General features: G+C 39.9%; 1 protein-coding gene across 1 annotated transcript in view; it reads left to right on the forward strand.

Annotated features, from left to right (window-relative positions):
* Ralyl (RALY RNA binding protein like) overlaps positions 1-15339 on the forward strand; it is a 519057-nt gene that overhangs the window by 480905 nt on the left and 22813 nt on the right. The gene's annotated exons all lie outside the window — the stretch shown is intronic.

A 15339-nucleotide genomic window follows, 5' to 3' on the forward strand; every position in this document is an offset into this window, starting at 1 on the left:
GCATTTGTACAGTTAAGTGTGTGGGTGGGCATAGTATGCTGATGACAAAAAGCCTTCAAGACAAATGAAAGCTTCTTTTAGAAGTTTTTCTGCGATGATTTATTTTTATTTAGCTATTTATTTTGTCTATGTATGTACACACATGCTTTAACACATCTGTCGAGATCAGAGAACAACTTGCTGTGGTAAATTCTCTTTCTGCCATGTGAATCCCATGGAAGATTCCGGTTGTAGTCTTTACAGCAAGCACACTCACCTACTGAGCCATCTCACTGGCCCAGCTTCCTTTAATTCAATAGTTTTACTCACGACCAATAGTCATGCACACTACCTGTGTGGCCAGCCCTCATCTCCACAACTGGCCTGCCATGGTAACTCAGTAGTACATTGTCACTTCTCGTTTCCAGCATCAGTGTCACTTGATAATACATTACTATTGTTTAGGAATTTAGCTAAGACCTGATGCTTTCTTTTCCCAATGTGGAATTTAGTATACTGTTCACTTCCAGGCAGTCTTTCCTTGAAATTAAATATATCTCAAATAACTTGATTGATAAATGTGGAAGATAGTGTGAATATGTGTGTGTTAGAGTGTGTAATTGGGTGTGGGTTGTATATATGATTAAGTCTCAATTGTATCTATAGACTATACCATACATATACTTACTAAATATATAATAACATTATTACAGGTAATATTATAGTCCCATTATTTTAAAACCTATTGTTGCTTAAGTAATATTGTTATGGTTATTGTCATTGCTGTTTGATATGGTGCTAAAATTATCAACCAATTCAATGAAACTATAATGTACTAAGATTCTATATTGATTTTTAACACCCAGCTTCATTTAATTACCATGGCACATTAATTTAAGCTTTTCAAATGTAAGCATTCGCCAATTAACATGGTTCCTTCAAATTTTACTTCAACTGAAGTTTTCAGAATGTGAGGTCTGCCCACTGTTTTAGAATTACAATTGATGGTATTGATCAAAGGCAAGAAGGATAAAGGTGCTCAGTGCTTTTGTAGATGGAACCCTCACTCAGTAACATGATTTCCCTGACTTGCTCTAATCTGACATCTGTTTCAGCATCCTTTTCATGGGCCTGCCAGGAAGATTTCAAGTTTTCATTCCCAGTGATTGCCTCTCTCCATCTCTTTCTCAGCATGATTATGCATAACTAAATACTTCCTTCTTCTCTGAGATTCCCCTTATTTACCAAGTCTTCAGGTTCTTCTGCTATACCTAACCCCTCCTTTAAGTATTCCAATAGGCCATGAATATTTCTGTCACTTTTCTGAGCTGAACTCATAGAGTACCAGAGCTTTAATCATTTTATGCAAACTGAAGATTTTTAAATGAACATTTTATTTCTAATTGCTTGCTATGACTCTTGCCTGTTCACGTAGCCAACACCAGACTGCTGTCCAACGAGCACCTGAAATAACATGGCCATAGTACTCTTGGTTGCTCTCCTGTTGTCTTTCTAGGGCTTCTTCATGCTGTAAACACTGTCATCCATATTTACAGTTATGCCAGTTAGAAGGATGAGCTTATTTCTTCTCTTCTGTGATTTATATATCCACCACAAATTCTTTGTCCAATTCCACTTTTCTCTCCAGACTCTTTATCAGGCTGGGTGGGTTTCCTTTCCCATGCAATCAATTCCAGTCCCTTTCTCTGTTCAATCAAGTCTATATAGAGATATGTTATGAGCAAGTTTCCCACCAGTCTGGTCCCATAGCCACGTCAGCCCCAAATAACACACAGAGACAGTGTGTTAAATATAAAGCTGTTAGCCTATTACAAGCATTTCTCATTGGCTAGCTCTGTCTATTAATGTAAATATTTCCATGTGGTCTCATCAGAGAGAGGGCCCGGACCTCTGTTCTCTCAAATCTTCACATGTTAACTCTCCTCCTCCAATCCTCCTGGTCTCCTAGTCCCGCCTATCTTGCTTTTCTATTGTCCAACAGTGCTTTATTCATTAACCAATAAGAGAAACATATTTACAAAAATATTCATTTACTATACTTCAGATAACATTACACCTTTGCTTGAAACTCTGCAATGCTTTCATTACACTTAGAACCCAAATACTCAAATGTGTGGTACTGTGGTATGAAAGATATAAGGAAAGACAAATTCATAAAAAGAAAATGAGAAAATCCTAAAACCAGAAACAAGGTAGCCATCCCAGATCTCTGCACTTGACTTGGATAAGGTTCTTCCCCTACAACTGACTGCAGGGGATCTGAGAAATAGGTTTCAATGTCACAGGGCACCAAACTTGGGCATGCAAAAGGATAGATTAGATCACAGATCTGTAGAGATAGAAGGTTTTGAAAAAGCTAACAGAAGAGAAAAAAACGAGATCACTAATTTGGAAAATGTATAAAGGCTTACAGTATTCAGAGTGAGTTGACATCAGAGACCAACCAATAATAGAGTAGTACTTTGTAAATTTCCTGGAGAAAATGTTAAAAGCAAACGTCTATGTCCCATTACAGGCTTCTCTGGTTTGGTAGGCTACAGAGAATCCAGAAACTGACAAATGGCGGAAATGAGGACAGCTGTAAAAGGAGTATCTGTCTAGAAGAACTATGCATTTTAACCTGACAAAGAAGGAGAGAAACACAAGAAAGGGGTAAAAAGGGAAAATTAGGAAAGTAATCTGAGTCATACCAAGAAAGCCCAAGTCCAGACTCGCATGTCAGGGCTGGCTACTATCCCCACCCAAATGAAGCATAAAATAAACATTTAGAGACTTGAGAGAACAGAGGCCACATAAGAAAGAAGGAAGCTAAGTTTTCCACTGGTTCTGGGTGTGGCAGGAACTTCTAGCTTATACAGAGGAAGAACTGGGGGACAATCTGGTTCTCCTGAAATATTTGCTCCTATATAAGAGAGTTCCTTGCAGGATCATCTGTCTAGGGGGTTTTTCTATTCCTGGAACCCAAAGGGCTTCAGGCTTAAAACAAGGACTAGAGAGTTTTAGGTAACTTTTTGATGGAAACAGAGAAAGACATTGTAAAAGTGACAGTAAGATGCTTTTGTTACTCTTGACTTTTTGATCTAATCTCCAAAAGAGGATGAGCATACAATGTCATTTGAATTGTTACAGCTTTTCCAGAAAAGCAACTTCTCACAACCTTCACAAGGGAAAGAAAAAATTCCACACTGTTTAAGTAATAGAGAAATGGGGTGGAGGCAACTAGTAGAAGGTGAAATCTTACACTTCAGGACTGAGGTTGGTTGTCTGAGTGGCAGGTGACGACGTGGTCTATGGGAGGTTATGGTAAGTGTCAGGATCAAAGGTCACCACAGATGAAAAACTCAAGAACTAGCATCAAGGTGAGGATAGAATCATCTAAACTCCAACTATTCTAAGAATTAAATGATGAAAGTAGTTCCTGGGTTGAAAACAAGAAGTTGCAAGTCTGTTTTTAGTCCCAGATCTGTCACCTTTCTAATCAAATTGAATCACTTTCAACAGATAATATCTTGAACAAATAATAATCACTTTGAACCTAGTAATATTAATCAGAAGTTTCTTCATGTAGTTGTGTGTTTGTGCATAGTTCTGTGTGGTGTATGTGTGTGTTCAGTGCACCTATGTGGGTAGAAGTGTGTCTGTTAGTGGTGGGAGGAGCAGAGATCAATGCTAAGTGCCTTCTATGCTCTCTCTCCACTGTATATAATGAAACAAAGTCTCTCACTGAACCTGGTGTCCACCAACTGGCTAGACTTTCTGACTAGGGAACTGTAGGGATCTACCTGTCTCTATCCCTACTCTTAGGTTAGAGTTACATTTTTCTTTTCATTTTTGACTTTCTCACATGAGTCCTAAGGATCCCAACTCAAGTTCTAATGCTTATATGGCAAAACAATTTTCTCAGCCTCAAATAAAAAATCCCTTTCTATTGGCTATGCTTCTGTGTCAGAGAAGCAACATGTCGGATGGATCAGAACATGATCACACAGTCATGTGAATAAGATCAAGCCTTGGTGATTGATTTTATTATGATCCTCTCATACAGAAACTGACTGATCAGAGACATTGTGCCTAAGAGCACTGAAATTTATGTGCACAGCCCCCCCTTTTTAAAATAGGAATCTTGAGGAGCTAAAGAATTGAATCTTATTATGTATGGTACTTCACTTTGTTCTGGGATTTGGAATATAATGAATGTGAATGATTTTAGTGTTCAGTCCTTCCTGCAGAAATAGAAACAATGGAGTTTGGGAAGTAAAAGCATAAAACTTTTTTTTTTTGCTATAACAGAGGGCTTTATAGATGTGTAGGTAAATGGATGACACGATATTGCAGCAGGTGACAGAGGTCAAAGATAATATCTTTCCCAAATGCCCAGATGGTTATGCAAGCAGAAGCACAATTCTATTCCAATACAATGGACAAGGAAGTAGGGATCCAACTCAGACCAACTAAGGCCAACACAGTGAAGTAGTAGGATCGGTGACAGGTCCTGTGAGAAACAAATAGAAGCTGAGGACATGCGCACTGTCTGCCAAGTAACAGCTACTGAATATCCACCGAGTGAAATCAATTTCCGCGTGTCAATCTAATCATATAGTGTTAGAATCCTACTAAGCATGAACACAGTACTGTCAAAAGTGCAAAATCAAATGCAGTGATTGCTTCAAGTGTGGAAATTATGTGTCTACGGAAATGGCTTTGTAGTCGGAGTTTCTGTTCTGCCTGGTCCCAAAGCCGATTAGCCCCAAATTAACACACAATGACTTACATTAATTTATAAACTGTTTGGCCAATGGCTAGAACTTCTTACTGGCTATCTCCCTCAATTTATTAACCCATTTCTATTGATCTAAGTATTTTCTTGTGCTCTTGACTAACCTGGTAATGCCCCAGCATGTTACCCTCCTGCCTCTACATGACATCTCTATGGCAGCTCCTCTCTCCCCAGAATTCTCCTTGTTTGGTAATATGTCCTGCTTGGATACTTGTCAATCAATGTTTTATTTATCAACCCAATAAGAGAAACATACATACAGGAGGACATTCCTCATCATGGATATTTTTGTTTGTTTGCTTTGTTTTAAGTAGCTTAATGTCTTAGATACATGGCAGATCCCCCTCATGCACTAAAAATAAGCCTTAGTCTTCATTATTGAGAAACCATCAAAAGCTGAAAACCTATGGTGTTACAGTACCCTTTGCCAATTAATTTATTAGAAATTAAAGGCAAATTAGAATTTATTTAAAATTAAAGGACATATCAAGGCGGTATATACACATTTCAAAAGGCCACTCTATTCTTACCTGTATATGTACCCACTGGCAACCATTTACAAGGTTTCACTAAATGAGTAAGAATAAAGAACGAAAATATTATTTCTTAAAAAGATTATCATTTGCTGATTCTTAAGGCCACAGGCCAAAAGTACAAAAAAGGAATGGAAAAGGGTGAGAGCAATATGAGCACAAGAATCTCTTAGGAGGTCTCACACATTGAGCACTGTCGGAGAACCTTGGTAGAAGAAGCTTGGAGCTGTACCTTGAAAGGTTCCAAATTAAAGAGACAGTGGTGCTTCTGTCAAACAGAATAATTTCTGACCACCCTTTATTATCCTCATATAACTAAAAGCAAATGCCTACTTGAAGTTGAAGATACTATAAAGGACTTTGGAGATGACTATTAGATGATAGCACTCCCCGTACAGCTGTGATGATCTGGATTCAAACTCTCAGAACCCATGGAAAAGCCAGGCATGATTGTGTGCATCTGTAACCCCAATGTCTGAGGCAGAGATGGGATTACTGGAGCTTACTGGCTGTTGGCCTTGATCTTGTCTCAGTAAAATACTCTTTCTGAAGGGAATAAGATGGAAAATGTTAGTGAAGAGCATTGAAAATGCACGTGTGATCTCTGCACATTCATAGGTATATAGTAACACTTACATGTACACACCACACGTATACAACCCTACACACATCTAAAGAAGAAAATGGGGCTTATGTCTTTCATATGATAAGACTGGTAAATTCATGCCTAAAATGTTTCCTTTGTAAGTGTCCCCATTCTTTTTTTCTTACTTCCATTCAACTTACATTCTTCTTAGAGAAATTAATAGAGTTGCATGTAAAAGTAGCTAGAAAAGCACTTCCGCTAATTCACAAAGACAAACATGCTCTGCCCAAGGGCAACATTTTCCTGGCTAATTTACATCTCATACCTAGTGATTGCTAACAGTGCCAATTGAGTTCATATAAGGAAGCAGTTCGGAAATCAGTGAAACTACAAAGTAAAGTCATCAATGAATGCCCTAGAGACATTTAGACAAGCAAAGCATTAGAATGGATTAAGGAAAATTCGAGTGCTTTTGAAATCTACGTACAATGACTTTTGCCTTTGCTGATTATAAGCAACCTAATCAGGAAATTCTAGTAAGAATCACAGAATCACATAGCTGGGCTGTGTAATAGGCATGCAAGCTGAGTACTATATTGTAACTCCTCTTTTGGGATTTAACAAAGCATTCAACTAAGCAGTAAGCCACCTGAATCTTCTAGCTATTGAACTTCTATGCATGTTGGGAAGGTCTGACCACAATATAATCCTGCAGGTGAAGGGAACTCTAAGTAAGCATTGTAGTAGAATCATTGAAAACTGAAATGCACAAAGCAATGTGATCAATATCCTGGGCCTTTGCTTGTAAGCAAGCCAGACGTCATTTACATTTTTTCCTTTTCCTGATAGAAACGTTCATGTGGATGTTCTCCTTGCTTCTATTTCTTTGTTATCATTTAAACTAAAATAATAACCAGAAGAAAATGAGCTTATTAGAAAAATAAATCACAAGGAAATAACTAAGTTGTTCTGTAGTATGTGTAATCTAGGCACCCTTTGACATCTCGAGACCTTTTTCTTGAACTCTGTCAGTCTACCAACCCCATGCTGTAGTTCCTGTTTTTAGAGACTAAGCAATAAAGGAAGTCATTACATAGTTTGAAGAGTGTTGTGATAAGAAACAAAAATGCATATGTCCTGCCAGCCAGTTAACTATGCCTTCACTACAGAAATGAGATGTGACTGTGGTTTTGATGAACAGACTTGGGCTGTGCTAAGCAATGAGGACAGGTTTGGAACATTACTGTTTAAAGTGATGTGTGTGCATGTTGAGTTAACAAAGGGAGGACCCATGATGGTTAAATTTGCTTGGCAACTTGATTGGATTAATAAATAAAGTACTTGAAAGGGGATTCGGACCCCTGGAATCAGTACAGGAAACAAGCAGACACAAGATTCTCAACACAAAGGAGATTTATTACCCCAGAAGGGAGGCTGCAAAGGTGGCAGCCACAAGAAAAAACTAGCAAGAGAGAAAAAAGAGTAAGAGAAACAAGAAAGGCCAACAAGATCAAGAGAGCAAGAGACAGAGTTTCTGCAGCAGTGGGTGTTTCAGGGGAAAAGGAGAGAGTCTATGTAGGATGAGTTGGTAAATCCCGATTGTCACATATTAACCAAATAATGAATTTAATAGTTGAACCTTGGTGTTTTGACTCAGTAATGAGTCAGTGTCCAAATAAGAGAATAAACCTTAGTGGATAGCTTTAGAAATTATAATCTAACTGTTTTGAACAAGGAATAGGGAATTGGGGAAGACAAGGTCTGTCAGAACCATGTTTGTCATACTTGGGCATACTGAAGTCCCTTCATTCCCTCCTTTTTTGTTTTATTAATGGTGTTGGGTGTTGGGTAAGTGGGCATTTTTCTGCCTGGTTCCTTCTGACACTGGGGCATCCTTATTAGGGTGTCTAAGAAGTCTGGGTTGCTGGAAAAGCCCAGGCAGAACAGTCAATATCCAGGTTCTGAGGGATCATCTGATGCTAAGGAAGTGTAGTCTGTGAGGCTGGATGAGGATATAGATTCTGAGGACACAGCTGGGCTGACAGTGAAGTTGGTGTAGCCATCTGAAGATTGTTGCAAATTGACTGGGACAGATGGACTAGAACAAAGTTGAGGATTTTAGGGGAGTATATTTTATATTTATCACTTGAAACTTTTAGGTTCATAATCTTGGTAGTTGGAAAGAGGAGTACCAAGACCGGTGAAAGTAGGAGATACCCCACCCAGAAGGAAGAATGAAAGGCAGGAACACCTAGGCTGTTAGTTTGCAGGACTAGTTACCTGGATGTGTTTGAGAGTTCTAGAGAGGAGCCAAGAAAATTTAAATTGACTATACAAGGTTAATTGGAGAACATCTGTCATCTGAGAACAGGATCAATAAGCAGGATTTTTGAATATACAGGAACTGGAGGGTGATGATACATAAAGCAGGGGTTAAGAGCATATCCTGTGTAGAAGGAAGGTTAGGGTTATGTAGAAGGGTAGCCTGGAGGGAAGAGGGATGAATTGTAAGGGATGAGAGGGTTTAATGGACTCTCATGTTAGCACAGTTGCTGTTTTTACGGATAATGGAGGGGTAGGTCTGGTGTGATCCTCTGAAAGGAAGTAAAACATGAAAAATAAAAGAGACAGATATTGGGGTTCAAGCTTTAAGATGAAGATCAGAGAAGCAAAGCAGCTGAGCCAGTAGATCTTACCTCTATCCAGCTGAAATGGTCATCCCATCTCCAGGAATCCTTAGAGGCAAAACTCTTAATTCCCATCTGCTCCTCCATATATTCCTTTCTCTGCCCAGCCATATCCCCCTGTCTCCACCTCCCTAGTGCTAGGATTAAAGGCTGTGATCCCAAGAGCTAGGATCAGAGGTGAGCTCTTCACTCTTTTGTAGGCCAGGGTGGCCTTGAACTCAGAGAGATCCAGCTGCCTGTCTCCTGAGTCCTGTAATTAAAGGTGTGTACCACCACTGACTAGCTTCTTCAGGTTCCTTTGCTTTCTGATTCTTTAGTCAATCCTTATTAAATCAAAAATGCCATAGCACCACAAGGAAGGTGCTCTTATTCATATAAATCATGTAAGCAGACGTAGCTAGAGGACCCTGTTGTGTATGGGAGGGATGGGGATGTTGTTTTTGAGATGTTTTGGACAAGAGTGTAGAGGATCTGGGGGAATGTTGAGGCAAAGGAATAAATGTGGATGGGTTGAGGGGAGAACAGGTAAGGAATGTGAGTGTTCTGTTTTGGGTAAGAGAACTTTGGAGGGATAGAATCCTAGACATTGGAAAGGTTGGAGTCCTGTGTAAGTTAGGAGTTGAAGGAGATTGTGATGAGAATAGATTGATTATGAGAGGGGATAACAGAGTTTGTTAGATTTAGAACTGAGCAAAGAGGCAAGGCAAGACTCTGTAGACAAGGAGGTCAGCTGCAGCCAATGTTGTCTAATGATTTGAATTCGGTAGGGGACAGTAGTACAGATTCATCTAGAAAGTCTTTATAGTTTTTGTAAGTGGAAAGATGGGAAAAGTCAGAATATAGCTTGGACACAGAGGACTGGGACAGAAAGAAGAATGTGTTAAGTTTAAGTAATTGTTTGTGGATGGAAGGGAAGTTCATGAGGAGGTCTAGAAGTGGCTTGGTATAAGGAATGTATCTGAAGTGAGTATTTAGTTATCCATGACCAGAGGAAGTTATTACAAAGGCAGAGATAAGGAGGGGAGATGGACAAGGTGGTCTAAAGTGAGGTGTTTATGGGTCAGTGAGAGAAGGAACCCAAGATAGGTGACTTGGGCAGAGGAAAGTTGAGCTTTGGGGGGGGGGGGAGACCAGGTAACTCTTGAAGCTGGGAAAATTGAGGAGTGAGGCGGTGTCACATTGTTTATCAGTGAGGAAAAATGAGGAATTATCTACATACTGAAGTAGATATAAGGGGAAAGGGGGAATACATACCAGGTTCATAATGAGTTCCTAGCTAAAAATGTGGGCACCATGTCTAAACCCTTGGGGAGGACAGTCCAGGCTAGTTGTCAGAACTATTGAATATCGGAGTCCATCTATGTAAAGGAAAAGGTATTGGGAGTACATATCCATGGGTACTGAGAAGAAAGCTCCCTTCAGATTTAGGACTAAAAGAGAGTGGTATTGTCAGGGTTAATGGTAAGAATACAATAAGGGTTAGCTACTACAGGAAAAATGGCAGCATTAATACAGTGAACATCCTGGACCAAGTGAAAAGTTTCATTATGTTTTCTGACTGTTAATATGGGAATATAGTAGGGAGAAGAGCTGGGACATAGAAATGATAAGACTGAGGCCCAGGCAGAGGCTGGTTAAGGGTGTGGCATGTTAGGTTATGGAGATGTAGGCAGATGGGTCTTTGAGCATAACACAGGGGTTTGTGATATGCAGAGAGAGAAGGTGGCATCATGTCCCCTGCAGTAGGACTGACTAATGAAGTGGGCAGAGAGCTGCAGAAGCTATGGGACTTTGGAAAGCAGGAACGACCAAATGGAAGCTGAGGAAAGGAAGAGGAGGGGTATAGAAAGGCATCTTGGGAGCTATTGTCAGGATAGAAGACAACATTTATGTTAGTTTCAAAAGGATATCTTCTTTCAGTAAGGGAATAGTGAGCGAGGGTGTGTGGAGGAGAAGGTGAAGAAAGGAAATGCCTGTGAAAGAGTAAGGATGGAATTCAGACGGGTAGAGTCAAGGTTTGTGTAAGGCCTCAAGGGATTGAGAACAATTCCCAGATTTCTCTTGAATTATTGCTTATTGAATTGTTGAATAAGAAAAACTCACCAATTAGCCACTATTGAATGAAGTAAATGGGCATCCGCTGTTCTGGAGTTCAAGAATTGGCTTGGCGTCCCTGTATTATTGGAATTATAACACCTAAAGGGAAGTTGGCCCCTGGAATCAGTACAGAACATACCAAGACTGAAAATTCTCAGCACAAGGGATATTTATTATCCCAGAGGGGAGGCAAAGGTAGTAGCAACAGCATCAGCAGCAATCAAAAGGAAGCAAGAGAGAAAAAGGAGCCAGAATCGCCAGAGAAAGAAGAGAGGCCGCAAAGCAAGAGAACAAGAGGGTGTAGCTGGACTTTCTTTGTGTCACTAGCTCCTGAATAATGACATGGGGACTTTATTAATTATGAGAGCTTGGCCTTAGCTTAACCTTGTTCCCAACTAGTCCTTATAACTTAAATGAATCCACTCTATGAATCTACCTTCTGTCTACCTGAGTCTCACTGGCAAATCCCTCAGGCCAGATACTTCCTTTAAGGTGTCCTGTCTCTCCTCTCCTGACTAGCTATTGTCTATTTAACTCTTTATTAAACGAATTGGAAGGTTCCTTAGCAGAAACCCATCTTCACAGTGTACAAAAAGATTATCCCACAACAAGAGAGTGTTTCTGTCTGCAGGAGTGAATTTTTAAGGGGAAAGGGGGAGAGGGAGTCTGTGCTAGGATGAACTGGTAAGTTCTGATTTGATATATTAGCCAACTAATGAATTTTGATTGTTTAACCTTGGTGTTTTGTAGCAAGGAATAAAGAATAGGGGAAGGGCATGACCTCGCAGAGCCATGCTTACCATGCTTGGACCTACTGGAGTACCTTGAGTATTGGTAAGACACACCTTTGTGTCAGTGTGTGGTGTGTGAAGTTGTTTCCAAGGAGGGTAAACACATCCTGGAAGTGGCAGCATCATTTTATGGGCTGGATTGTGAAACTAATAAAGAAGAAATAGTGGTAAGAGACTAGGGGGAAAAATGGTTCAACAGATAGTGCTAGCTATACAAGAGCAAGACCCTGGGTTCAAATTCCCTTAATCCAGGTAAAAGCGAAGCATGACGATGGGCTCTTTAGCTGAGACATGTCTGTCTCAGGCTGATGGCCGGTCGGTGTAGCCAAAACTATAATATTCAGGCTCACTGAGAGACTCTGTCTCAAAAGCAAACAAATCACACTAGAGAGCAATAGAGGAAGACACTCAAAGTCTGTCCCCTCTGTCCCCACATAAGCATGCAAAGTCTACTTCCTCGTCTACCCCGATGGGAACTAGATCCACTGCCATGCTTTGCCTGCAATGATGATTGTACCATCAAACTATGATCAAAACAAACCAGTTCTCCCATGAGCTGCTTCTTTTGATGTTGTATTTGTTGTTTGTAGTAGTGGTTTCTCCATGGTACAGCTCTGACTGTCCTGGAGCTCCCTCTGTAGCCCAGGCTGTCCTGGAACTCACAGAGATCTGCCTGCCTCTGCCTCCTGAGTGCTGGGATTAAAGGTGTGTGCCCGAGTACTAGCAGCTTCTTAGCAGATTAACAGAAAAATTCTAGGGGATGTCTCACTCCCAGCTCCCACCCTGGAGTCTGTCTCTTCTAGGAGCTCCACTGGCTCCATGGGAAGGGCTGCTCATCCAAAATTTAGCCTTGTTCTCGTAATATCGCATACCTGGAATAGTTTTAGTTTCAACAGGAGACCATTGTGTAGCCCATTAGCCAGTGTTCTCTCCTGGCGTTAGATGACATAATTCATAACTAAGACCTCTGTTTGTAGAATTTGACAAAACAACTTCAAACCACCCCCTCGCATGACTCCATAGAAGCTGATTTTCTGAGACCTGAAGGCGTCAGTGCTATTGTCTGTAAAGCAGAGTTGACAATTACTTATCTGCTAAAGGGTTTCTGGAGGAAGAAATGAAATGTCTTAAGACACTGCCAAAAAGTCATTTAATTAGGGGTTAGCTGAGTCTTTGTTGTAGAAAGCTGTAGTTTGGATAAATTTTTATTTTGTTATCTTTTTTTTACTTCCTTTAATTTTGGTAGCCCTAATGTTACCAAGCCAGATTATACTTGGCACAGAAACATTAGTCACAGCACATTAGTAATAAAAGCACAAGCCCCATATCTGTCTGTGCACAGCTGCAGTATACTTCTCCCTCTCAGAGCCCCCTAGACATCTTGGAGGGTTGAGAAGTGACTCGGTAGGGATCCAGGAAGATTAAGTGCTTCTCTTATCTTGCTAATGTCCGCTTTCCTCTTGATAATACAGCCTTGTTGAAATTCCCAGCACTGCTTTCCATGGAAGATGCTGTTAATATGGTCTCCCATCACCTCCAAAGACAGCATCCAAAGGGGGCAGTTGTTGTCATGTGCATATCAAACCTACTGCATCTGAGAAGCCATACCGAAGTCCATATTAAAGCTAGGAGAATTGGGGGCCTCCCCCAAAATCATGGTGGAAACACATTCAGGTCCCAGGTTCTATCATGAATATAACAATCAAGAAGTTTAACATGAGCTACTCCCCCAGTGCCCAGCATTTCCTCTGTACAGATTGTTTTCTGAAGAGCTGCCATTTGGGTTTGTACCAGGCCAGATGGATCCACTTAAACACCATCAATGTAAGTTTTCACTGACATTCACAAGGCCTTGTTTGACTCAGTGCAATCATCTATCTCTCTGTCTGGCTTCTAGTTCTCTCCCACTCAGTCCCCATCTGGCACATGACCTCCAGGAATGCCCTGTTCAGCTTCTGCCCTACATCCTTGTACCTTTGCCATGGACCCCCTTAGAATGTGTGGAGCAGGAACAAAGGCAGAGCAGAAAGGGCCTTAATGCTGTGTGATTTTCAAGTGAGTAAATTAGAAATTGCTTGTATAGAGGAGAGGACCAGAATGCACCACTACCTGATGATATTGGCAAATATTTGTGGAATGGGAGAGATAGAGGGTCTTCTGAGGTAACAATGGAAAGCAAGCTCCAAAGTTCCAAAGTTATATTTGCATTTCAGAATAACAAATGAATGAATATTTGATAGAATTATATTTTAGGTATAACATGGAGCATTCTTATACTTCAATTTTTTCTTATTTATAATAGCCTCAAATTAAAATGACTTTATTTTACTTGATAACCTACATAAAGAAAAGATTATACACTACATATGAGCACATTTTACTTCTTTTAGTCGATATTTTAATCATGAAATTGGAATTAGAGAGTTACAAGTTTGTTTTTTGTGTCTATGTGTGTCTCTGTGTCTCTATATATGTCTGCCTGCATATTTGTAAGTCAGTGTGTGTGTCTGTGTATGTGTATCCATCTCTCTTTGGGTAAGAGAGGCAGAAAGCAAGCTAGAGAGAGGAGGAGGAGATCAGACCCAGATATTCTTGTATACTAAGTTGCTCTACAACTGAGTTATATCCTTATTTTGTTTGGGTTAGTTATATATTATTAATGGAGTTCTGGAAGCAAAAAAGCCCCAGTTCATAATGCCAACATCTGTGTGATATTTGTTAAAAAACTATTTTATCTGATTAACAGCACCGAACAACTAGTTGGTGTAGTAAGATAATCACTTTGTCTGCCTCTGTGGCACTGACCACCCCCACTGGGGGTGGAGCTAGGGGTGGAAGTGACCTGTGGAACTAGGTCTCAGGAGGAGCCTGGGAGCGCTCTCTTGCTGGTGGAGGCAGAGAGGAGAGCATCCAGTGGAAATTGCTGGTGTTCATCTGTCTAGGTTGTAAGTTATTTCTCCATAAATAAACACCTATTCGGACTGTTTGTTTATCCTGCTCCTTATTAAACTGCCATAAGTTGGTTTAAAGTTCTCTTTATTTTTATAGAGACAATTATGGTCTCACCCGCATTGGCTTGAATCCTTCCATGTCAAAATGACATTAATACGAGAATTTAGAAGCTGGTTGAGCCTCTAGTCTATTTTTGCACATGAAGGTATCCATAAGCCATTACTCTACTCCCAGAAACTTCAGTTTCCTGCAGGGCTTTGTATCCTTGAAGAACTTTAGACTATTAAAATTTTCTTAAGTAACTACTTTTCATCTTACAGTAAATGCAATCAGTAAACAAGTATGATATTCTGAGATGTATTTTCATTTTGTCTTCTTAAATCTTTCCCTAATTTAATAATTGCCAACTCATTCAATTCAAAAGAACTTTAATCTTCTCCCTATGGCTTTGTCGTTTAGATAATATTAACAAGAGTCAGCGAAGATTTATGATTTCAATTTCATATTCTCTGACCATGCGATCTAACCGTACATTTCATAAGTTCATCAACTTCTTTTATAAACTATCTTAATGTACAAAAGACCTTGAATATTACATTTTCTTTGGTCATGCAATCATTTATCCATTGATAGATAGCTACAGGGGAATGAAGACAAGCTCAGCAGTTAATGTAACTGAATCCTCTTCCAGAGAACTGAGATTCAATTTCCAGCACCCACATGGCAACTCCCAACCACGAGTAACTACAATTCTGGGAATCTAGTGTCCTTTCCTAGCAACCACAAGAACTAGGCATGGACATGCACAGGCATGCATTTAGGAAAAAGCATCCATACACATAAAATAATTTTTAAAAGTAAATAACAACTATAAAAGTCTTTTAACAGTAAAATATTGAAAAATTATTAATTATCT

Source organism: Phodopus roborovskii, unplaced genomic scaffold (assembly GCF_943737965.1).
Source record: "Phodopus roborovskii unplaced genomic scaffold, PHOROB, whole genome shotgun sequence".
Lineage (NCBI taxonomy): Eukaryota > Metazoa > Chordata > Mammalia > Rodentia > Cricetidae > Phodopus > Phodopus roborovskii.